At 40.9% G+C, this 23775-nt stretch overlaps 1 protein-coding gene across 2 annotated transcripts in view; it reads left to right on the forward strand.

The window, feature by feature from the left end:
• The first annotated feature begins 529 nt into the window (after nucleotides 1–529).
• OSBPL8 (oxysterol binding protein like 8) overlaps nucleotides 530–23775 on the forward strand; it is a 179235-nt gene continuing 155989 nt past the window's right edge. For both annotated transcript variants that reach the window (XM_039498130.1, XM_039498138.1), the window contains exon 1: nucleotides 530–696. The gene's annotated coding sequence lies outside the window, so the exon portion shown is untranslated. The remainder of the gene's footprint in view (nucleotides 697–23775) is intronic.

Consider the following 23775-nt stretch of genomic DNA (forward strand, 5'->3'; position numbering starts at 1 on the left):
TTGTGGCTGCCGGGGGTGCGTGTAGGGCTGTAGCGGGGGGGGGCGTGTTGTGGCTGCCGGGGGTGCGGGTAGGGCTGTAGCGGGGCGGGGGGTGGTGTGGCTGCCGGGGGTGCGTGTAGGGCTGTAGCGGGGGGTGTTGTGGCTGCCGGGGGTGCGTGTAGGGCTGTAGCGGGGGGGGGTGTGTTGTGGCTGCCGGGGGTGCGTGTAGGGCTGTAGCGGGGGGGGGTGTTGTGGCTGCCGGGGCGCGAGCCGGGCTGTGGGCAGGTGCTGGCTGCCGGGTGGGGGCGGGTGCGCCGCTGTCCTAGGGAAGCGCAGGCGGAGGAGGGGACCGGGTCTAACGGATCCGCAAGGGGCTGGGGGCGGGGCGAGAAGCCTCCTGCGGAGCTGGCCTCAGGCCGCGGAGCTGTCAAACCCGCACCCCGCCCTCACCGGCTCTGCGCCAATGAGTCCGGGCAGGACCTGTCACGTGCCCCGAAGGGGCGAGGCTGCACGGGGGCCCCGCCCCGCTGGTCCAGGGCGAGGGTGGCGCGGCTGGTGAGAGAATCAAACAGCGACGCTGCGCCGCGGCGGGGTCCGGGGGCAGGAGCCGCAGCCGGAGCCCGCGCAGGGCAGGAGGCGTCCCGGGCACGACCCCCTACAGCCGGCCAGGGCTGCGCGCGGGTAACGGCCGGACGCTCCCAGGTGCCGCGCGGGGAGGTGAGCGCCGCGGTCCGGGACGGGCTGCCCGCCAGGGGCGGTAACTGGGGTGGTACCGGGGTGCCCAGCCTGTGGCGGCGGCGGCGACTCTGCTGGGGCTTCGCCCAGAGGCTGGAGTCCGCCCCGGTGCTGCCGGGCTGCTGCTACAGACCCCTCCGCTGCCGTGGCGGAGCCCGGCGCTGCCCGCACCGCGGGGGTCCCTCTTGGCCAGCGCGGCCCCCATCCCCACCGTGTCGCTGAGGGGTCCGGGAGGAGGCAACGCGGCCCCCGTTAACTGCCTTCCTCCCCGCTCAGCCGCGAGAGCCTGGCCAGGGTCGCGCCCGGCGCAGCGCTGCGGCCACAGAAGCGTTCGCCTCTCTGCAGCCCGTCCCTGCGGGCGGGTCACCCCCCGCGCCTTTGTGTGGCTGTTGCTTGTTCGCAAACACTGGCCGATCTCAACTTCAAACTGTGTTTTATCTGCCAAGGACGCAGAATAACCCCCCCCCCCCCGTTGGTTAAAAATTGTTGGGATTGGGAGGGATGTAGTTGGGGTTGTGGAATTACCCTTTTGGCAGGGGGACTGGATGGGTAAATCACTAAAAACTGGAGCACTTTACTTGTTGAAACGTGTGTAGAAGGTGGTTAAACCCATGGGGAAAATAGTTGAGGGTTGTGTGACTTTTGCACGTGGTATCATCAGGGGTGGTTGTCCCTTGGCACTTGTGGGGCCTCATTCAGTTTTAGGTTAATGTATCCGCTCAAATACATTAAGATCTGATAATCAGACTAAGAAAATATTTTGCATGTTTAGAGAAAATGAAGAGCAGTGAATTGTCATGCAGGATGCATCATCATCAGAGGCTTAATGAGCAAGGCATATTTAAGCTGAAACTAGGAGTGAAGATAATGTAGTAATATGCCCTTTTAAAAATACATAACACAGTTTTAAAAACCTAGTTTTCTCTGTTGTCAGTAATCTCCTTTCCTTAGTACTGGGAAAAGAGTCTCCCTATTAACTGTTTAATTCCCCCAACGGAACAAAACTTAAATTTCCCAAGCATTATAAACTGTTGTATGTCACCACTGACCCTCCTGTATATTTATTAGAAATGTCTGTTTGAAAGACTGATTTTCAAGAAGAATGCATTCACAAGTATGTTTAATACTTAGTAGCTTAATGAAATATTGTTAATCTTTTAATTCTCAGTCCAGTATGCAGTAGCCATGTAATATTTGTTTTAAAATTATCTGTGTAAATCACAGTGTCCAGGAAAACTGCAAAAAAACAAATACCCCCCCAAAACGTCAACACCCACGCAAACAGACAGACAAACCCTCCAAAACCAGTGTTCTCTAAAGGTAGATTTAAAAAAAAAAAACTTAAATGAGTTGAACCTGTGACTTTTTATTAGAAATTCATCTGCTTATACACCTTTACCTCGATATAACACTGTCCTTGGGAGCCAAAAAAATCTTACTGCGTTATAGGTGAAACCATGTTATATTGAACTTGCTTTGATCCATGGGAGTGTGCAGCCCTGTCCCCCGGAGCACTGCTTTACCGTGTTATATCTGAATTCGTGTTATTTTGGGTCACGTTGTATCGAGGTAGAGGTGTATGTGGACTAATATGTGGTATTTAAAACAAAACATAAAACAGAAAAAACATCTCAAATTTTTTCATGAGAGGACTCTTTTGGCTGAAAGCTTAGATGTTTTAGTTTAATCCCTGGAGATAAATTAGAATAGAAATTAACACTTGGCATATCAAAACCTGACTGGTATGGTTGGGTCCCAACTAAAACTCACTTTGATGTTATCCTCACTTTTATTCTCCTTAATCTGTCAGATCTTTGAAATAAGGACTGTAACAGTTTTTAAAAACATCAGCTGTTGGACAGTTATCTGCTCACTACAAATGTTGTGGTGAGGATGTATTTAGTTCCATTCCTTTGCTTTCCTTGCCAACTCAGTTCTGGTGAGCTGGCAGGAATCTGAAATTGATAGCCTTGCTTCCTTAAGCACAGGGCTTAAACCAAAAACAAACACACGTTCACTTCAGTGACCTGTGATAGCTTTAGAAAATACTGTAGGAGCTTCTCTGAATACAATGCAATCACCTAGAGATGTTCTTTCAGCCATGCACTAATTTTCCTAAAAAGTTTTTAGCTTTTGCTGTAAGGCATGTGGCAAACCAGTTATCTGATAGGTACTGTGCAGTATTTTAGGTTTTGAAACCTACAGTAGCACTTGACAAGCAGGATTCTCGTCCATCTTAATTCATTGCTCGTTAAAAATGCTTCTAGCTGGGGAGATGGGAGGTGTGGCAAAAGGGTGTTGGATGCTTGTTACCATCTATGGTTATGGTCACTTGTGAGCTGTTAGGCTTTAAGTCAGTGATACTCAGACTGAGACTTGGGAGCTGCAAATGGCTCTTTGCAGCAGGTAATATATTAAAACACTGATTTAATTATTAACCAATCAGGATGCTTTTACAGTAAAAGCTTTGTTATCCAGCATGTTGGGGGAATGGGGGAGCTGGTAAGTCAGAAGTTTTGGTTAACTAAGAATTATACTTACAATGGAAGGAGGGGAATATGGTGCGCAGGCTCTGGGAGGGAGTTTGGGTGCCGGAGAGGGCTTGGGGCAGGGGGTTGGTGCTCACCTCGGGCGACTCCCCACAAATGGCAACATGTCCTTGCTGCTTCTAGATGGAGACGTGGCCAGGTGGTTCTGCATGCTGCCTCTACCCCTGCAGTTTCCATTGGCCATGGTTCCTGGCCAGTGGGAGCTGCGGGGGTAGCGCACAGAGCCCCATGGCCATTTCTCCACCTAGGAGCAGCAGGGATATGTTGCCAGGTAGGGAGCCTGCTGGCCGCAGTGCCAACCGGACTAGTAACGGATATCAGAAGTGCCAGTTTCTAGAACTTTCTGGTTGTTAGAGTGCAGATCAACACAGCTTTTACTGTACTGTGTTATTCACCAGTTGTAGTTAATAAAATAATACTTGGTCAGAATAACCAAGAAAATAAATTAAGAAATATATATAAAAAGTAGTAAATGAAACAGTGAATTCACAGTACTGTGACTCTCTTGGGTAATGTTGATTGCTAATTTGGCTCCTGAACAACTGAGGTCTGAGTATCACTGCTTTAAGTAGTTAAGATGTGACAGAATTCATCTTTTGAAGAAAAGAAAAGCTAACTAAGAGCTGTGAATAAAAAGGTGCTTAGACGGCTAGATCCAAATGACAGCAACAAATTGACCATTTTTCCTGCTTTTAACCATGGGTTGCAGGGGGACTTTCTTAAATTGGGAACGAAAGATCTCAAAATTTCTTTTTGTGTTTAAAAGCTTTTCTGTCTTCTCACTTTCAAAGAGTGTCCAAGGAAACATTTCCCCACCACATACTATTTATTTGTCAAGGATCCTTTCACTTTTTTAGCAACTCTGGAACTAAGAACTTTTGTTTAAAAGTTAAGGAAAATACTATGCATAAAACCTAAAATCCTTTTCTCTTTTTTGGTGAAGGTTAACTGGAGAAAAAGTTGGGTTTGTGCTCTTCTTATATAACGAAGGTCCAATGAATATTTTTTTAAAATCTTGCTTGTTTTTAACATATTCAGGTCTTGTCTTCTGTGGAAGGCTCTCTGACTCTTGGAGTAGTTGAAACTATGAAATCCCTAGAGTCAAGAGGGTGAAGGCTGAGTAACAGAGGATTTTTAAATCTTCTTTTGCACGTAATGTTCTCTGTGTGTGTTGTGCTGTTTAATTTATGTACTTTAAAGACATGATCCAACTCCCGTTGACTTCAGTGGAGAGATGGATCAGGCTGAAAGTCTGGCATAAAGCGCAGCCAGTTTGACTAATGTGCACCTAACCATGTTGTAGCTATTTTATACACTATTTCTGTAGGACGTGAGTCTCCAGGGAAGTGACGATACTAATGTTTTGAACCACATATTGACAAAATGTGATTAAGAGCAAGCCACATTATGCAGGATTTACATATCTTGGCATTCAGACTCTCTCTAGAAGAAACTTTTTCCCCTCATGTCTAAAAATTAGCTGCAGTTATTGATAGAAGCATACAGGTCTCCCTGTTCTCAGTTTTAAACTGAAGTTTACAAATACAGCAGACCATTTTTTATGATGGTCCATGCACCAGATATAAACATAGATACAAAAAACATTTACTACAACAGAAATGCCTCCCAGAACTTCTGTACTGTATAGTCTGGGAAACAGCACTCCTAAAATGTCTTAATTCTTGACAAAAACTTGTGATTACTGATTCTTGGGTGAGATGCTACTTAAGTGTTCAGTACTCTGAATATATTAGGAAGGGCTTGAAAAGAGATTGAGCTTGATCGCTAGTTTGACGATCTGACTTTTCCCCCTTCACTCTGTTTCTCTGTTTCCCCAACTGTGATATTCAGGCCTCGTGCTCTCCTGCTTTTGAACAGGGATAAGTCTTGATAAAGAAAGTAGATATCACTGTTTGTAAAATATGTGCTGACGTGCTGCTTTGCTGTGGCAATGGACTTGTTGTACGAACCAGAATAGCCTTTACGTAATATGATTTGTCATTATTTTAATGTAATGGCTATCTCAGCTTCAGAGGTAGAGAAGATTTAAAAATAAATGAGCTAGGTATCATGAAAGGAGACAAGTGGAAGGGAACTATTGTCTTAAGATAGCAAGAATGAATAATTGTTTTCTGTAAAATACAGTATTTATATTGGTTAAGTGTTGCAGTAGTTTTCCGGGAGTACCCACAAAGTACTAGATGCTGTGCAAACATAAAATATGGTATTCCTTCCCCCAAAGAACTTACTATTGAATTTTTGGCTTTCTACTTCATTAATTACTTATCAGAAAACATTAAGTTTCTGCAAATAGTCTCTGTCAGAAGTGCTGAGGGAGAGAGCTGTATCTGGAACTCATTAAAAGGTATATTTGCATGGCTCCTATGTTTACAGGAAATAAAAAATTAGAGGCTTTGCAATTGTGCAGTTGCAGGCAGTCAGTGATATGAGGTGTGGGGGATGTGCAGAGTGTTTGCTTTTCTAAATGTCAAGCAGAACAGTTTCTTTATTGAGTAGTACTAAATTTATTTTCTGCATTCTGTGCACAGATTTACTCATGTTAAATCAATAAAGTTTTTAAGTTTTAGTCCACTCTAACATATTTCTAGTCTGATTATTTTTTAACAGAAATGGTGTATGTATACCTTACAGAGTAAATAGTATTGGAAGATTAGGAGTTGGAGTTACCAGAGGCCAAGGGCAAAATTAGTCCTGATGTACAACCCAGAGTCTCACTTCCACATAAATTGTGTGTGTGTGTGGGGTGTGTGTGTGGGGGGAGCACGCTTTAGGATTCCTACTTGAGAACTGTCTTTGTATCCTGCTTGGTTAATTCATCTCTTGTAGCAGTCTTTGGCTAATTAATGTTAGGTTGAAGCCCTTTTTGCTCACCTCCAGCTGTTTAAAGAGGATGTGGTCTCTCTCTGCCCTCAAAACCCCAGAACTTTCTGGGTGGTGAAGGGAAAAGGAAGAACCCAGAATAGGCTGATGGAAGGGCAAAGGAGGAAGCCAGCGTCAGCTGAGAGGCTGCAAGATGGCCTCTGCTACTCTATCCCTTCTTCCTCCCTATAACCACACCCGCAGCCAGGAAGCTCTGGGGTTTTGGGGGCAGAGTGAGACCCATGAGTAACTCCTGTGCCCGCCTCTGGTGGATAACTTTTCTAACTACTGGTAGAGTGAAATTGACAGTTGTGAACAGTAGCAATGAAAATGACTACATTCTTTTGTTTTGCTGCTTACTGAGAAAGGTATATGCAACTGCTGAAGCACTGGAGCTGTCTTCCTATAAATCTTTTAGACAGACAGCACTGCATCATTTTGATGCTAGAAGATTTTCTTTGCAACTGTAAGAAATCGGAACTAAGGCCCAGATTCTCAAAGGTAATTAGGCTTAGATCCTCAAAGGCAGGCACCTATTCTGCTATTTAAAATACAAGTTATGTAGAAACCAATTGCTTTGGGCCCTTTCTGCTCTCAGTTTGGTGAGAGGAAGGGGGGCAGTTCTTGCTGCTGTAGAGTAGACTTTTTTTTTCAAATCCAGGACAAAAATCTTTGCCTCTTATTGGAGAGAGAGTACCACCAGTGTTAAGCCTTGCTTAGTTTTATGAATGACACAAAGCATAACCTTTTGGACAGTAATCTCTTCAATCATAAGATTACATTAGTGAAGTCTGAGTAGAAGAAACTTCAGTTACCAGCATTTAAAGCAAATACTTGGTCAGCTCATGGTAACAGCATGTTAAATGCTTTTCCAGCAACTTGGTACATGTTAATTTAGACCACGTCCACATTTAAATGTAGATTGACCTAGCAATGTCAATCAGCATGTGAAAAATTCACCCCCCTGAATACCATAGTTAAGATGACTTAGCGCCGGTGTAGACATGGCTAAGTTGATGGAAAAAGTCTTCTGTTGACCTAGCCGCCATCTCTTGGGGAGTTGGATTACTTACATGGACCAAAAAACCTCTTCCATCAACATAGGAGGCATCTCTGTTGTTGGTGCTACAGCGGCATAGCTGCTGCTATAGCACCATAATGTAGCTGTGCCCTTAGCCTTGTAGCTTTATACCCACAACCAGAGTCTTGCTGGTGCACCTTGGTGTTTGTAGATCAGTGACTTTGAACTTTTAAGTATAGGAGTACAGTATAGATAGGGCCGTACCAAATTCATGGTCCATTTTGGTCAGCTTCACAGTCGTAGGATTTTAAAAATCATAAATGTTATGATTTCAGCTATTTAAATCTGAAATTTCACGGTGTTGTAATTGTAGGGTTCCTGATGCAAAAAGGAGTTGGGGGGGGGGTTGCAAGGTTATTGTGGGGAGGTTGTGATACTGCTACCCTTACTTCTGTGCTGCTGGCAGCGGTGCTGCCTTCAGAGCTGAGCAGCTGGAGAGTGGCAGCTGCTGGCTGGGAGCCCAGCTCTGAAGGCAGAGCTGCTGCCAGCAGCAGCAGCACAGAAGTAGGGTGGCAATACTATACCATGCCATCCTTTACTTCTGCGCTGCTCCCTTCAGAGCTGGGCCTTCAGTCAGCAGCTGCCACTGTCTGGCTGCCCAGCTCTGAAGGCAGAAGTAAGGGTGGACTGGTATAGTATTGCCCTCCTTACTTCTGTGCTGCTGCTGGTGGCAGGGTGCTGCCTTCAGAGCCGGGTGCCCGGCTAACAGCTGCCGCTCTCTGGCTGCCCAGCTCTGAAGACAGCACGGAAGTAAGGGTGGCAATACCGTTACCCTCCTAAAGTAACATTGTGACACCACCCCCGCAACTCCCTTTTGGGTCAGGACCCCTAATTTGAGAAACGTTGGTCTCCCCTGTGAAATCCTATAGGATAGGGTAAAAGCACAGAAAGGACCAAATTTCACCGGGGGGAAGACCAAATTTCACAGTCCGTGATGTGTTTTTCATGGCTGTGAATTTGGTAAGGCCATAATTATCGAAGCTCTTGGGGTGGAGAAGAGGGAGCAACTAGTGGTGGTTAACAGCTGGTTTTTGATGTAGGGTGCCTGGGAAAGTGAGGAATCAGTCCTGGCTTTTGGCAATGAGGAGGCAGCTTGGATTCTGGTTCTGGGTGGTAAAGAAATCTTTGTTTCTTCCTATCTTTAACTAGGTGGGAATGTGGGTTTTATTTTGCAATGAACTTCTTCTTACTACAGTCTACAACAACTGCTCCTACATGCAATAAAAAAGAAGATACTTCAGTTTTTTCCCCCCTGAAATTTTTAGCAGGGAAATAATTATAATTTTTGATATCTAAACTGTACAGCATGTAACCTGTATAACTGATCTTGCATTCGTTACCTTCACCTCATCCCCCGTTCCCTCCATTTTTTAATTGGATTCATAAGCCTTTGAGGGTAGTGACTGTTACTGTTTGTGGTTGTACAATCCCTCACACAATGATCCTGAGCGATGTCTCAGAGTGGTACTTCAGTACAAATGCTAGTTAATTATATATGAATAGGAGCAATTTTTATTTGTTTCTTTTCCAGACCTGTTCGTTCTGCTTGCAGACATGTGCAGATGCTACTGCATTGGTTGGCTTACATTGTGAGGGTTATTTTATGGTGTTACAGGATAGGGTTTTTTTTTTGTTTTTTTAAAAGAATCTTACATTTAGGCGCACAATTATACATCTGTTTATGCAGCTGCATAGCTGCATGAAACAGAACCCTAGGGTACAGTTTCCATTCTAACTTCACTCACTGGCTTTTAACTTCCTCAGAGAAGTTGCTTCTGGGTTGAAATTTATTTGCTTGATCCTGGAGCAAAGGTGAATCTTATTTTAACAATCAATACAGCCACTCTTAAATTATGGGAGTACTTTTCCTATATATTACAGGAGATATCTTAATGGTCACATAACTGGAATTGGAGAAGGGACAACTTCCTAGCGGGTTGAAGTAAATACTTCAGATTCGAAGAAAACAGGCTTAGTGTTTAAATTACATATATTTAAAGCTGACTGGAAGCTGACAGATACATCAGTTGGGGAATGTGTAATAAAGCCCAAACTACAGTTCTGTCCAAACCTCTTTTTCTAAGGACTGGCTGTGCTAACTTGGAGAAGATTCAAAAATAGGATCAATGTAACACAAAACACTCAACAACCAAGTGAAGTTTTTACAGCATTTAGCACATGGGCAGAGTAGAAGCACCCTTCCCCTGGGTAGATTCTCTTGATACCTTTTTGATCTCCTTACAAGTCCTCATGAAGGGTTTTACTTGAACATTCACTACTTCAGGGGGAATTTTGCACCACTGTGCATGCGTAGAATTCACGTGCTGCTCAGAATTTTTTTTTCTCAGCAGAAAATATTCTGCCAAGAAGTGCTGCAGTTATGCCTTTTGCCCACCAAGGGCACCAGGACAGTGAGCAGCTGCTCCCAAGCAGGAGCAGCCCCAGCTGCAGATAGGGAAGAGAAGAGGCCGTATTCCTCAAACCACCCTGCCCATGGATCCAGGTCAGGATATGGGGGGATGGACAGCATGGGGCTGCAGGGTGTGTGTGTGTGTGTGTGTGTGTGACAAACAGGGGTTCAGAATGGCTAGTGAGGGGGACGACAGGGGCAGGTGCTGAATGGGGTTGCAGAGACATGGGGATGGGGTCTGCATTGGGGAGGCTCCCGAACAATCCCACCTCCCTCCCTCCCTCTCCCCCCCCCCCAAAAAACAGCCAACCCCTTTCCATACTTCTCCCACTGACACCCAACAGCCCTTCAAACCCCAGGCACCGTCACAGCAATTACTTCCCTCTCCCTCAGCTCCTCTGTTACCCTTGACTCCCCCAAGTTTCAGAAGCAGTGCAAAGAGGTGTGGGAAATATGTTTGTACTGTAGTTTAAATGAATTATTATTCAGAGTTCTGTATTAATATGCCTTGTAAGGAATCTGTGTCAAAAAACATTTCCTGAATCTTTTTTTGTTGTCTGTATTGTTACAGACATACTTGCTAACAGGTATTTTGAAATAAATTACCAAAATAATTGAAACTGGCGTGATTATATTGTTATTTTTACAAATAAAATATGATGTTTTTGGGTTTTTTGTTTTTTTTGTGTGCAGAATTCCCCCCAGGAGTAATTCATCTACCCTCCAACTGAGCTGAGACTAGTCCTTATGTATTTCTCAAAGGCAGTTAGTTGCCTGAATCTTTGGTCTCATGACTGATAGTTGCCAAGAAGGAAATGAGTCTAAATTTCCCATAAAGTCTGTTCTGAAAGGGCCCAGGCACCTAAATGTGTGTGATACAGGACCTTGTTACACTGATCTCTTTTGTATATGTATATTAAGATATGATGCTGTTTCTTTTTTTTAGTATATAAATGTACTCCTCAACAAACCTAGTTCTTTCTTCTTAAAATGTAGGAAACTAAAACAAAATAGTGATGCAGAACCATGAACTCAAGTTAGGAAATTTTGAAGAATTAGTGCAGCAAGAACTATTAACTTGTCCACATTGAGCTTTTGTAGTGACTTCCTTGTTTTTTTGTTTTTGTTTTGTTCAGTCTAAACTGTAATTATTGCTATATTTATTCTGTGCCATAACTTGGTCCCATTGTACATCCTGTATATTTTTACATTCAGGTAAATATTGTAATACTTAGAAGCTACCAAAACCTGTGCTTGATTTCTCAACCTGAACACTATCTTAATGCTGTTTCCCTTTTAAATAATAAATTTCATGTGTATGATACTTCAAATAAGGAAGCTAAAAAGGCCTTTTGTTTAGATACTAGTTGACTCTAAATTAATATCTGCCTTCTAACACATCATAAAGTGACTAAATGAACTTTTGTGCTTTTGAAGGGTTCTGTTACATCCAACTTGGATACAAATCTCTTTAAGAACTTAATCCTAAAAAATCGAAGATCAATAGAAAATACTATCACAAAACTTGTGAAAACCTATTCTAATGGGAAGCTTTTATTAACAAATGTTTCCTGCACTGTCAGCAACTTGACAAAGATTGTGCAGGGGCATGAAACTAGAAAATGAAACTCGTCTTTTTTGTTTGTTTGTTTTTTGTTTATAGATAATCAGTTTATTTTCCTTGCCAGAGCTCAGAGAAATGTGAGAATAAATCTACGGAAAAATAATCAGTTTCAATATTTTAAATATCTTTGTAATAATACAGTTATGGGGAACATCTTGCCTTAATGAGCATTCACTCCGATACTAATGTCTTAATTCAGCTTGTTGCTCAAATTCAGTTTTTTTGTATTACATTTATTTATCTTTATATCTGAATTGAGTCCTCTAAAAGCAGTGTATGACTCTGCTTATAGTGATCAGAAGATGGCAAACAGAGCCAGTTGCACTTAGAGCAATCTCTGAGAATTGTGTAATGAAGCCTATTACACACGGTTTGTTGTCTTATTACTTGTTGGAAAGATACTTGGCTGAATTCCAAGGAGAAATGTAGTTAATTTTGATAAGAGTCATTATAAAGCAATTAGTTGTGAAGGAAGTTGTGATTGGTTTTGTTTACAGAGTGATCACATACTTCACATATTTAAACAAAACTTCCACATATGGACTAAAAAGTTTATCTATAACAAAACTTTATCCGTAAGTTAAGAATGGCACTATTTTAGTTTCACTGACAAGATTAATATTTTTATGGAGAAAACATGGGCAGTGTTTGGTGAAGTGACCTCATATTTTGATGAATATACTGAAGTAATATGTCCAAACAGTCTTCACCAGTCTGCAAGAGATTTGATGATTTGTGTGTTTGGAAGACACACACACACAAAAAAGGACAAATGTAGCATGTGCCATTATCCCAGCTAGTGAAACATTTTCTGGTGGGATGGCTCTTTAAAGAACCAATGATTGGGAACCTACAGGAATACTTTAAAAGATACATAGTGAAGATGCTTGCTAAGTATCCTCTTCCTAAGAGTGCTTTGTGTAAGCCTGAATTTGAGGAAAACAATTTAATTTTGGTGGTCAAAACAGAGACAAGAGAAGAAAATAAATGCAGTCCTATGTAGTAGATAATTTTGAAGGAGATGTTCATCTTTGTGTCAACTCATACACTTAAAACTTAAAATTCTATGTGTGGTGATTTTTTATTTTGTTTTAAGGTCAGAAGGGTTCATTATGATCATCTAGTTTACCTCCTGCATAACACATGCCATAGGACTTCACCCAGTTGTTTCTTCATAAAATCGATAAATTCTGTTTCAGCATTAGCATAGTTCTTAGAAAGATATGTAGTCTTGATTTAAACACTTCAACTGATGAACCTACCACATCCCAAGGCAAGTTTTTCCAGTGGTTAACTACTCTTACTGTGAAAAATGTGTGGCATATTCCTTGTCTGAATTTGTCTAGCTTCGCCTTTAACCAGTGAATCTCATTATGCCTTTTTATGCTAGATTAAAGAGCCCTCCACTATCAGAAATCTCTTACACATTTAGATGCTCATAGACTTTGCTCAAGTCATCTCTTAACCTTCTCTTTCATAAATTACATACATTCAGCTTCCCGAGTTCTCACTATAAGGCATGTTTTCTAAACCTGGAACTATTCTTTTATGTCTTTTCTGAACACTTTCCAATTTGTCAACATCCTTTTTGAAGTGTAGATATCGGAAATGGAGACGATATTCTAGTAACAATCTCACTGTGCTGTGAACAGGGGTGATGCCACCTCCCTGCTCCTACTTGATGTTCCTCTGCTTAGGCAGGCAAGAATTGCATTTGCCCTCTGTCACCCAGAGCCCTGGTAGTTTCCAGCCAAAGGAAGAGCTCTATCTTGACACCGAGTCATTGTGTTTGGAGCTCACCTCATTGGGCTCCATGTGCACTTTAAGTCTCTTGGGTTTGAACATAATCTCTAGGCACTGCCCCGTCTGGAGGTGCACTTTTAGAGTGCTGATCCTCTGTCTAGCACCCCCTTCTGAATGCTGTGTCCAATTGCCTAGCCCCTGGGACTAATCCTGGCCCTTCAGACTTCTCTGTAGCTTAAGTACACTCCTCTTCTCCAGAATTTCAGCTGTGTGGCAGAGATTCTGACTTTGCAGTTAAACTCTTCATGGGCATATGACAGTGAAAGCTAACATATTGCTCAGGATTCCAAACACCATTACTCTTTACTTAGCAGCATGGGATATGTGCAGGTCTAGACAAAATACAATAGTTTTTACACGTTTTCCCTGTCTTAGCATCTTCATCACTCTGGGGAATCCTCTGAAGTGTCCAGAGTCCTTTTTTGAGTCTCGTGGCACCTTTTTGGGTCAGCTAGCTTTCTGTGACCTTGGCTGGTAGTCCTGCAGTTAAAGCAGAGCCCCTGCTGTGAAAACATGCCCATCAATTCCTCTTTTCTACAGCAGCTTTGGGTAGGTCTTTGTGAATCTCAAGTTTGTGTTTCCCCCTGCTAATTTTAGTACTACTGCTGGTGACTTTTCCATTCTCCGCTTCGTCAGCTCCTTGCAAATAAACTTGGTTAGACTGGTTTCCCCAATCAGGCAACCTCTTCAGCATACCCATTGTATGATTAGAGCAGAGTCATTAAGATTAATGACTATTTTCTTGGGTTGGGCAGAGATGTGCTACAGCCTTATTAGCAAATGGTGGATTTCTCATCCGTTCAGAGGCATTCCATGATACAAAAATTTACTATAAACCAGAATTCATAAATTATACAGTCACATTCTCTTCGCTGTAGCAGTGGCAGCTCATGTTCAGTTGGCTACCTACCATGACTTCTAAGTCTTTTCCACTGTTACTGCATTCCAGGGTACAGTCACCCATCTTGTAAATGTATCCTAATGTTTTTGTTTCTAAAAGTATGATCTTGGGCACAAATGAGCCTACCTTGCCAGGTGAGAGGTCTGTATAACGGACCTGTCTCCATCATTTATCACTCCACCAATTTTGTGTTGCTTGTTTAAAGAAGGGAGATAAACCATCATGCTTTAGGACAGGAGTTGGCAGCCTTGCAGCTCCCATTGGCTGGGAACAGCAAACCGTGGCCACTGGGAGCTGCAGAGGGCCGTGCCTCCGGAAGGTCAATGTAAACAAAATGTCTTGTGGCCTGCCTTCGGATTATTCTGGGCTGGGTACTGAAGATTGCCAACCCCTGCTTTAGGGTATAATCCATCTACTAGCGTAAGTTTCTTCCAAATTCCAATGTGTAGTTTACTCCATAAGTCTCCATTATAGAGTTAGTCACCCTTTCCTGTGAAAAAGCTGGTTCTGGCCACTGTCAGGCAAGGCACTGAACTAGATGACAACATGGATCATATCCAGTGTGAAAATTCCTATGTTATATCATATCAGTGAAAAACAAAACAAAGATGGCTATGTGGCGGTCATATTATTAAATCTCATAACTATTGTGTTGAAAGTCCTCAGAAGTCTCTCAAAAGAACAGAGCAAAGATTGAATAATTAAATATACATATCTCCTAAAAAGCATCAGAATCTATTTATGCTGAACAGCACCCACTGCACCAGGTTTCCTACAGGAAAAAAAGTAGCTTGACAGGCTATTTTTAAATTAAATGCTGAAATACGGATTTCAGAGCCTAACTGCAGGTGCTCAGCTTTGAAAGTTTATGCCATTAATCATTATTTACAAAGGCCTTTTTAAAATCTAATTGCCGGTCAAGTTACTTTTTTTCTGTAGAAAGCTTGATGGAATGGATGCTGTTCGGCATGATTGTCAGACTCTAATGCTCTTACAATTGCCAACTTGCATCAACAGAATTAGCTTAAACAAAAAGGACAAGTTGCTATTATTGAAGGATTGTGTTGAAATTATTCTTGTTAAAAATAGAAGATGTGAAGCTAGAAGTTAGTGAGCCAACATTGGTATGTCGGATAGTAGGCATAATTGATGGACAAAATAGTGAGGGGTTGGGCTATTCCACCCATCACTCAAAAGAACAGATGGAGGCTACTGAAGCAAGTTTCATCATCATGGCAGCCACCACCACCTTTTTCTGTGACCCCAGGCCTTCATAATCCTGATCTTGAGAAATGTCCTTACTAGACCAGGCCAGAGAGAGGGAGCAGGATGACATCACCACCCTACCAGCTCCAGCTGAATCCTAACCACCACCTGGGATGAAACGACTTTAACATCAGCAGTAATAAAAAAATATTGATGCCATCTAAGAGACTGTCAAGGGTTTTCACCTTCTAAAACTCTCTAAAGCTAGAGTGAGAGGAAACAAATGTTAAAATGAAAGCCTTATTTAACACTTTACATTTCAAATACTTTAACTGTACCTTTAATAGGCTTAAAGGGTTTTTATTGGTGTGTTTGTAAGGGTACTAAGCAGGCAGAGATCTCTGTATACCAAACCACACACCTTTGTTTAAAACTAATATTGGACGTAGACTGGGTTATGTTAACAACATTTGCCCACTTATTTCACATTATTCCCATACTTTTATCTTCTAAATGCCCCGGGTTTCAGGAAAACTTCACTCAACCCCCATCTCATGCACATGCACAAAACTGCTCTTTATATTCAGTAGCCAAATCCTCCAAAGTCTCAAAATACTGTGTTGTACATTTACGCAAATATTATGTTTTAATAAAATTAAAACTAAGCAGTTGTTAAAATAAAGTGCACTGATATGTTATCCTTGCTTTTTTGTTTACTTGCTAATATGAAAAATTCTGTAATCCACAGCCTCCCACTAAGACCTAGAGGCTCTATTGTAACTTTAGAACAATAACTTCCAAAGTAGGTGGCAAAATATGGTGGTATTGGGACTTTTCTTATCCCAAATAACTATGAAGAGGCATATTCAAGAGCCTTTGGGCTACCAGCTGTGGTGATACATTGTGGAAGGAAGAACAAAAATATATTCCATTCCCTCCCCCTTTTACTGTCCCCTCCCTCCCGTTAAAGGATATCCACACACCAATCCATTTAAACAAGTTTCTTGTGAAACACTAAGAGTAACTTTACTTAATATATAAACCAGGTGTTTACATTGGGCAAAAAAGTACCAAGATACACAAAAATAAGCCAGTACTGCAAAATGGTGCACTCCATTTATTGAATAGCTAGGCTGAATTCATTAATCCTGATCTCAATAGAATTTGCTACAATATTTCACATACTGAAACCAACCATTTTAAGAGCTCTCCACTTCAGAGTCCATTATTTAGTAATGTTCTACCATAATATCAAACTAGTATGGTTTTTTTTTTTTAAACTAGAACAACCTCCACTTCAGGGAATGATTTACCTTGATTGGAAAGGCACTTTGTGGTAGGTTAGTTTCCTTGATGTAAACTAACCTAAATGGACCATAATGCCTTTTTTGCTAGATGTGCTTAAAAATAACTTTACCTATGCTTTTTTTAATTACACAAGCGCTGAGCGATTGCCAGAAGGCATCCCATGATAAATTAAAGACTACAAGAGTGCTAGTCAAGGAGAGCTGTTTTATTGTTGGTTTTACCTGGACTAAAGATAAATAATTTGATTCCTACTTCCATTTTATACACAATTGTAGAGAATTGCAATAAAAATCAAATCTTTATAAAGCATGCTGTAGAAAAAATAATTCAGCACACAGACATCTTTGCAAATATACATGCCCAAGTCTTTTCTTTGGATCCCTGAATTCCAACACTGGTAAAATTTAGACCTGTGAGCTGGAATAAGCTGCATAATATTACTGAATTTCTGCTAGCACCAATGCCGCTGCACAGTTGCTAATAAATGGGTACAAAGTGGGCTAATGTACAACAGCATAATTAAGATTTGTCTACATGCTAGTTCAGGGTGTTCTTGTATCACAGTTGCTGTTACAGACAACTTAAATAAGACCTCTGCCCTGAGGACTGTAGACTAGTTTAAACAAATACTTAGTTTAAGGGATGTGAACAATCTAATGACAAGAGACACAGAAACAGGTTTAAGAAAGTAGGACTTTGTCCACACTCAAAATCTATACCATTTTTAACTACGCTGGCACAACCGCCCTTGTGAGGCCACAATTGTGTGGACTCAGGTATACTGGCGTAGGCACTTCTATAGCAGTATAATTGCACCCACAATAGGTGTTGTACCGGAATAATTATTTTGTTTAAATAACAAAAAGTCATACCAACTGAAATAGTTGCAGCACTACAACATCTGTTACTTTAGTCAAGAAATCCGCTGATCAAATTAACCAGCAAGTGAGCTGTAAATACCAAATATATGAGGCTGTTAAAACAAGAGTAAATGCTTTGAGAAATGTCAGGATAAAAATTCTAGGAAGACACATTTGATATATTTTTAACTGAATGATGCTAGAGGTGTTAACTAAGTTGCTGTTGATATCACATACAACTGGATCATTCTACAAAATATGAAATCCTGTGCTTACAAGTTGGCATAAAACAGAGTATCTGAACTGTTATCAGAATTACTTTAGGGCCTTATCCTTGTCCACTGGAGTCACTGAACATTGCTGTTATTTCAGTGGGACCAGGATTTAGCCATTAGAATGCATATGTCCATCTTAGAGTTTCAGACTGTTGCCCATCACTATAGCATCCAAGCATCTTCCACATTAAATAGTAGTAGCTGAAGTCCCTAGTAGATTTTATGGAGCCTGTGGTGGTTCTTCCTTTTTCAGGAGGAAAGGCTCTGGTTTTGGTTTTGGTTTTTGGGGGCAGAAGGCGGTTGTCAGTCTTGCTATAAAGGAAAGGCTTTCTTGAAAAGCAAAGTTTTGCACAGTATTTCCTAGAGATGCTGTCAGATGCTAGAGTTGCCTAATCTCCTTCGGAGCTTCCTTCCACACCCAGATCCTTTCTGAGAATCCCGTGTCCCTAACTCACAAACTTTATCCTGGGCTTTTTGACCTGCGTTCTCTCAGTTTGGTCTTTAGCACTTCTGTGGCTCAATCCATTGTTTATTCTAAAGGTTAGGACCAGTGCCTTAAACTGACAGCAGAAATCAAGTAGGAATCAGCAGAGGGAATGAAGCACAGGCCTGAAGAGCTCATGACAGCCTAAGCAGGGAAGCAATGAGCAAAATGCAGTCTAGTCAATCATTTCTTCAAAATCAAGCCTACTGTATGTGAGAAACACAAATACACTTAAGTCCATAAGGTTGTTTCTAGGTACCCTAAAAGCTTTCTCTAATACAATTACTATTACATTGTTCAGGTCTGCCATTCAGTTTTAGTACAGACTGAAGAGCTTCAGATTTCTCTTGCATTCTAATCCTTCTCTGATCTAGCAACAGCTATTTGTGGAAGATTTTGTAATTCATCTCCCATTACTTGCAGTACTGTAACTTAGAGCAATATGTATTTTTAATATGGTAGACCACATAGAATTTATTAAATTTGCAAAAACAACTGATTTTATAGGGTTGCTCTAATATATTTTATAAGATTGCTTTGATATAATGTAATGTGGTGCAGTGAACAGATGAATTATAGTGGGCACTAAAGCCTATCCTCACATTTTCAGTTAATTTTAATTGAAGATGTATAGCTACATCCTCTGAACTGTTTTGAATTCTCAAATATAATTTCACATCCCCATGGTTCCTTAACATCTGAAAAGGCTTGACATTCTGTTGCATTCACAACATCTATGAATGGGAACCTGTCAGGAAAATCATAAAAACTAAAAAGGAGCCATCCTATTCAATAATAGAAGTCTTCTGTTCCCAGACCTTTCAAAACTATTCAAGATAAACATGGTATTGCTTCTGTTTAGAGCTGACTTTTCCATCTTAAGCTTTCCCATCCTTTTTCCTGCAGTTACAGCAATAGAAATAATAAGTAGTTTATTTTCTTCTGACTAGAATGACAGGAAAGGTTTTTTTGCTTTTTCATATTAGAGGAAGTGATTTTTTTCAGATAATTTGGAAACTAGGTCTGACGTTATGTTATCTGATCATGTTTTGTTTGTTTAAAATAGTTTGATGCAAGTTGTTTGTTTCTCTTTCATACCTTTTCCCATCAACATTTGTTGTTAGAGGACATTGTAACATCTTCTCAACTTTATGAACATCTGTAGCACAATTAAACATCCCCTTGGCCCATGCCATCTGACTCAAGCTATACACAGGTTTTTAATTGCAGTGTAGATGTACCCTAAGACTGTAAGATCTAAGGTGCATATCAGATTTCAGGATTCAGGAATAGCGTTTAGGCCTAGTCACTCTTCAGAATTCTCATGTGAAGTCCATGGCAGCAGTTTACAAAAACAAACCCTAAGGAGCCACATGACCATCTTTTATTGCTGTTCCTACAGTGGAGAGACTAGGATTCCCTGCTCTTTCAACTATGGATGTTTTTTTTCTTCCCTCTTAAGTAGTGCTATGGAAATTTCTTCTTTGGAAGGTTCTAAAAACCTACCCTGAATAAACAGGTAAGGTTAGAAGTAAGGCTGTAAAAGAACTGCCTTGATTCAGGTAGAGTGTACATTAACCATGTTGCTGGGTAGTCAGTGTTTTAATCTGAGGCACTAACGGGGATGGTGGGAGACAGACATAATTTGTTGTCACAGGACAGAGAAAAGTACTTAATTGAAAAAAGTGATGTAACTTTTCAGCTGAGAAATGGTTTGAACTTCAATTAGAGTATGCTTCCATGTCAAAGTTGAGGTCCTTCCCCCTCCTCCCCCCACATCATCATTACTGAGACTTTTATGGTCCTCCACTTGCTGTTGTGCATTGAATAATAAAGTTGGAAGTGCTCATCTCCTCCTGATTTCTTTCTGTTTTGCCTTTGCCCCTGGAATGAGTCATTAGCTGAGTTTCCCCAGTTGTTCCCTTTTTTCAAGTCTTTAACAAGTTAAATCAGTGTACATGTAATTTCCCGGCTCTGCTCTTTTGGCTGGCAGGGGCATCTGACTCTCGTTGCTGTATCGGTCTTCGGAAGAGTGGAAGTGATCCAGACTCTGCATTTTCTACTGTGTACTTTCTCCAACCAGCAGCTCAGACTCAGCATTGTTTGGGACTAACATGTCTTCCTTCTAAAGGGTGGCATGTTTGCACCGAGGTACTACTTTTGGACACCTGGTGCTCTTCTGAAGTGTGGTTTGGTCTCTCTAATCTTTTCACCATTGTCTGATATCTGCCTCATAGAAGGAGTTTCAAGGCACTGCAGAGGAGAGAGGTTAGATGTAATCATGGACTTGAAAAAAAATTAATTTTTGTGGGGATAAAGGAAAGTATTGTAAGTGGAACAACTCACGTAAACTACTAGTTAGCATTACCTAATTTTAAAATAGTCTGAACTGTGTTCACATTAATGTACCTCACTGATTTGTGAAGGGATTTAAATTACATGTTGTTTGCAGAAGCTCATTAGAAGGAGTTTTCACAAGATTGGGCAGAGCAACTGCATATCAGTGTTTACCGTGGAAATTATTTTCTATAAACCTTTAAGTTTGCACTCTACTTTGGAATCTAACTTAGAGGCAATCCGTATTTAAATGCCTACATTGTGTGTGGCACACACAACAGGAAATTAGGATAGCTTGTTTTGAACAAAAGTTTGAACCTCAAAAGCTTCCAGACTAAACTAAATTAAGTTTTTGCTATATTGTCTATTATGCCTCTGCCACGTTGCATCCCTGGTGTTTCAGCTCTTAGGGTTTTGAGTCTCACAATATTTGGGGTCTTTCTGATAGCCCCAGTTACTGTAGTCATGTGAATAAATCAGAATCTCTGCTTTCAATTAAAAAAAAATTCTGGACCTCAGGATTGCAGAGAGAAGCTGGAAAACATGGACCCTAAAGGCTCAAATACTAGAAGGTACATAAAAGGACATAAAAAGTTGTCTTTTTAAAAGTGTTATGACTCTTTTTAGGGATTGACTTGTGATTTATTTATTTATTTATTTATTGGTATGCTTGGCGTCGGCAACACTGCTTTACATAGTTATCAGTAATTACAGCTTTTTGACATGCCATTTAGTAAAGTGGAAACTGAAATTACATAACTTGATCTGAAATGTACATAGACCCTCAGTTTGTGCTACATTGGTGGGTGGAGTGGGGAGTGTTGGCTGATTTTTCTGTTGCTGGTAGACAGCCCATAGGACTAAATTGTTGATGAGCATGTTGGGAAAGATGCATGCTCATCAAGTGCACTCTAGGTATTATGTAAAATGCAAACCTCTCTCCTTTTGCATGGTCTGGTGTTATTGACTTTAAGATAACACACAAGATCAGATGAAACCTTCTCTCTAAATTAGGCTGCTCGTAGAGTCCCTCTGTTAGGTCTGCTCATCCCAGATCCTCTTATAACCTGATGAAGCAGCAAAGAATCCTGTGGCACCTTATAGACTAACAGATGTTTTGCAGCATGAGCTTTCGTGGGTGAATACCCACTTCTTCGGATGCAAGCCTGATGGTGTAACAAGTCATCTACCTCAATGAGTCAGGAAAAAAAAACACTCCATGCTTTCCTAGCAAGTTGAATACCTGCTATGCAGGATGGAAAGTCTCTGGCAAACACTGCCAAGCTGTAACAAGGGCTTTCCTTATCTTGTACTTTGAAGATACAGAAATGAGCTCTGTTTGTCAAATAGTCATATGAGCAGCACAACAAGAAATGAAAGCAAATAGAATGTTCAAATAAGGCAAATATCGGCAATCTATTCCCATAATCTTTTGGTTACTCAGTTCTGTGAATACTTCCTAGCATTGCTAGGAGAGAAACAAATCCCTTCTCATTATAAAAGAGGAAAAATAAATACAGATGTTCAGTACTAATATCCTAACTAAATTCAATATAATAAAACATACTTGCCAACAGAAAACTAAAAAGAAATGCATAGCTATTGTTGAAATTGTCTTCCTTATTAATTCTGTAATTATAGATGCATTTTTTTTCTGTGTCCTGTTTTCTGTGGGTCTGTTATATCCTAACTATGTAGTTCATAATATGTAGTAAAGCCCTTTTTACCCTTACTTCATGTCTTCTGGTTTAGTGCCTCCTTAAAAGTAACTTGCCATGATACACACCAGCCTGTTTGTTCTCATTCAAACTGTATTCAAAACATGGGAAAAAGTGTATGAAGAAAAAATGGCTGTCTAGTATGCTACCTCACCCAACCATTGTTTGTGCAACAGCATTGACAGATGTTCTAATCCCAGCTGTATCAATATTGTGCATCAGGTTGCTGCTGAAGATCCAGTAAAAGGAATGTTAAAATATTGTATGTGGTTCAACCCCAGCCATTAGAAGTTTTCTTGATTCCACGGATCAAGGTGTCCGCCCTCTCCCCCCCCCCCCCCCCCGACACACTCACACACCTCAGTGAGTTTGCATGGCTCTTTGGGTAGGTAAATTATGGAATAGTTTTTTTCCCTTGGTGAATAGTCATCTACAGTTTGAGTAGATAATGAACAAGTCACTTATTGCAGTGTAGTTTAGTGTTAAGAGCAGATGATGTCGGATTTCCTGGGATCTGTTCAACTGATAGCTCTTTCGCTGATTCACTCTCAGATTAAGCTTGATTAATCTACATCAGTTTTCTGTTTATCTGTCATGCATGGGTATTGAGGCCTGAACTGTATCTGTGAAATGGCTGTTTCCTCTAATGAAAGCCAATAATTGCAGAGTACAGTCTAGGTGGGTGGCCTGCTCAGCCCACTTATTAATGGATTGCCGGTCACAGAAGGGAGAAACTGAATGGACATGGAAACTGAACTAAATTCAGCCTTGGAACATGATCCACAGAGAACAATTGAGATTCACTTGCGAAACATGGTGTGAGTTTGCACTGTTGGTGATCCAGCTATTCTATGGATTAAAAAGACTACTTCAGTTTAAGTGCTATGAAACAAGAATGACTTACTAAACTAAGTGCTTATATCAGCTGCTGTAGATATTTAGCATATGGATGGCTTTTCCATCTGGTTATACAAATTTTATTTAAAACTGTGGAATTAAGAACCTTTAAATTGCCTCTTGCATAGCAAGGTCAGTGCCATATATCTGTTTCAATATTGCCATTCACTTCCAAACTTTCATGGGAGAAAAGTAAGCCAACCAGAATATTTGTGTTATTCCAAAAAATAAGATGTTCACTTCCTGAAGGATAGCGTCAATGTAGTGTGTTCAGTTTATAGAGAATCATTGATGACAATGATATTTGGATTCCTCTTTAACCAAGTTCTTGTGAATACTACTCTGTCAAAAAGAAATTGTTCTCACAAAATAGCAGCTGGTATTTTTAATACTGTAACTTGATCTAAATTGATCTTCTGTAAGCTGCATTCTGTGCTTCAAAATAAAAGTTCAGATGGCAGGAATTTGAGAATAATGAAAAACAGTTTCTAACATAAATTCTAGACTTCCATGATGCAAACTCAATAGGAGTCTACCCTTTCATTGAGAAAAGGGGGTTAGTAAAACTGCAAGGTAAAACGTAACTTAATCCTACCTATCAAGTCATCCTTTTGTCAAACCTGTAAAGTTCAAGAAAAGATTGACGCTTTGGGAGAGGATTTTGGTTCATAAATACCAGGACCAATAAAGGTCTAGTAAAATATCTGTTATTGCCACTTCAGCCTAGT

The sequence above is a fragment of the Mauremys reevesii genome, linkage group 1, assembly GCF_016161935.1.
Source record: "Mauremys reevesii isolate NIE-2019 linkage group 1, ASM1616193v1, whole genome shotgun sequence".
Classification (NCBI taxonomy): Eukaryota; Metazoa; Chordata; order Testudines; family Geoemydidae; genus Mauremys; species Mauremys reevesii.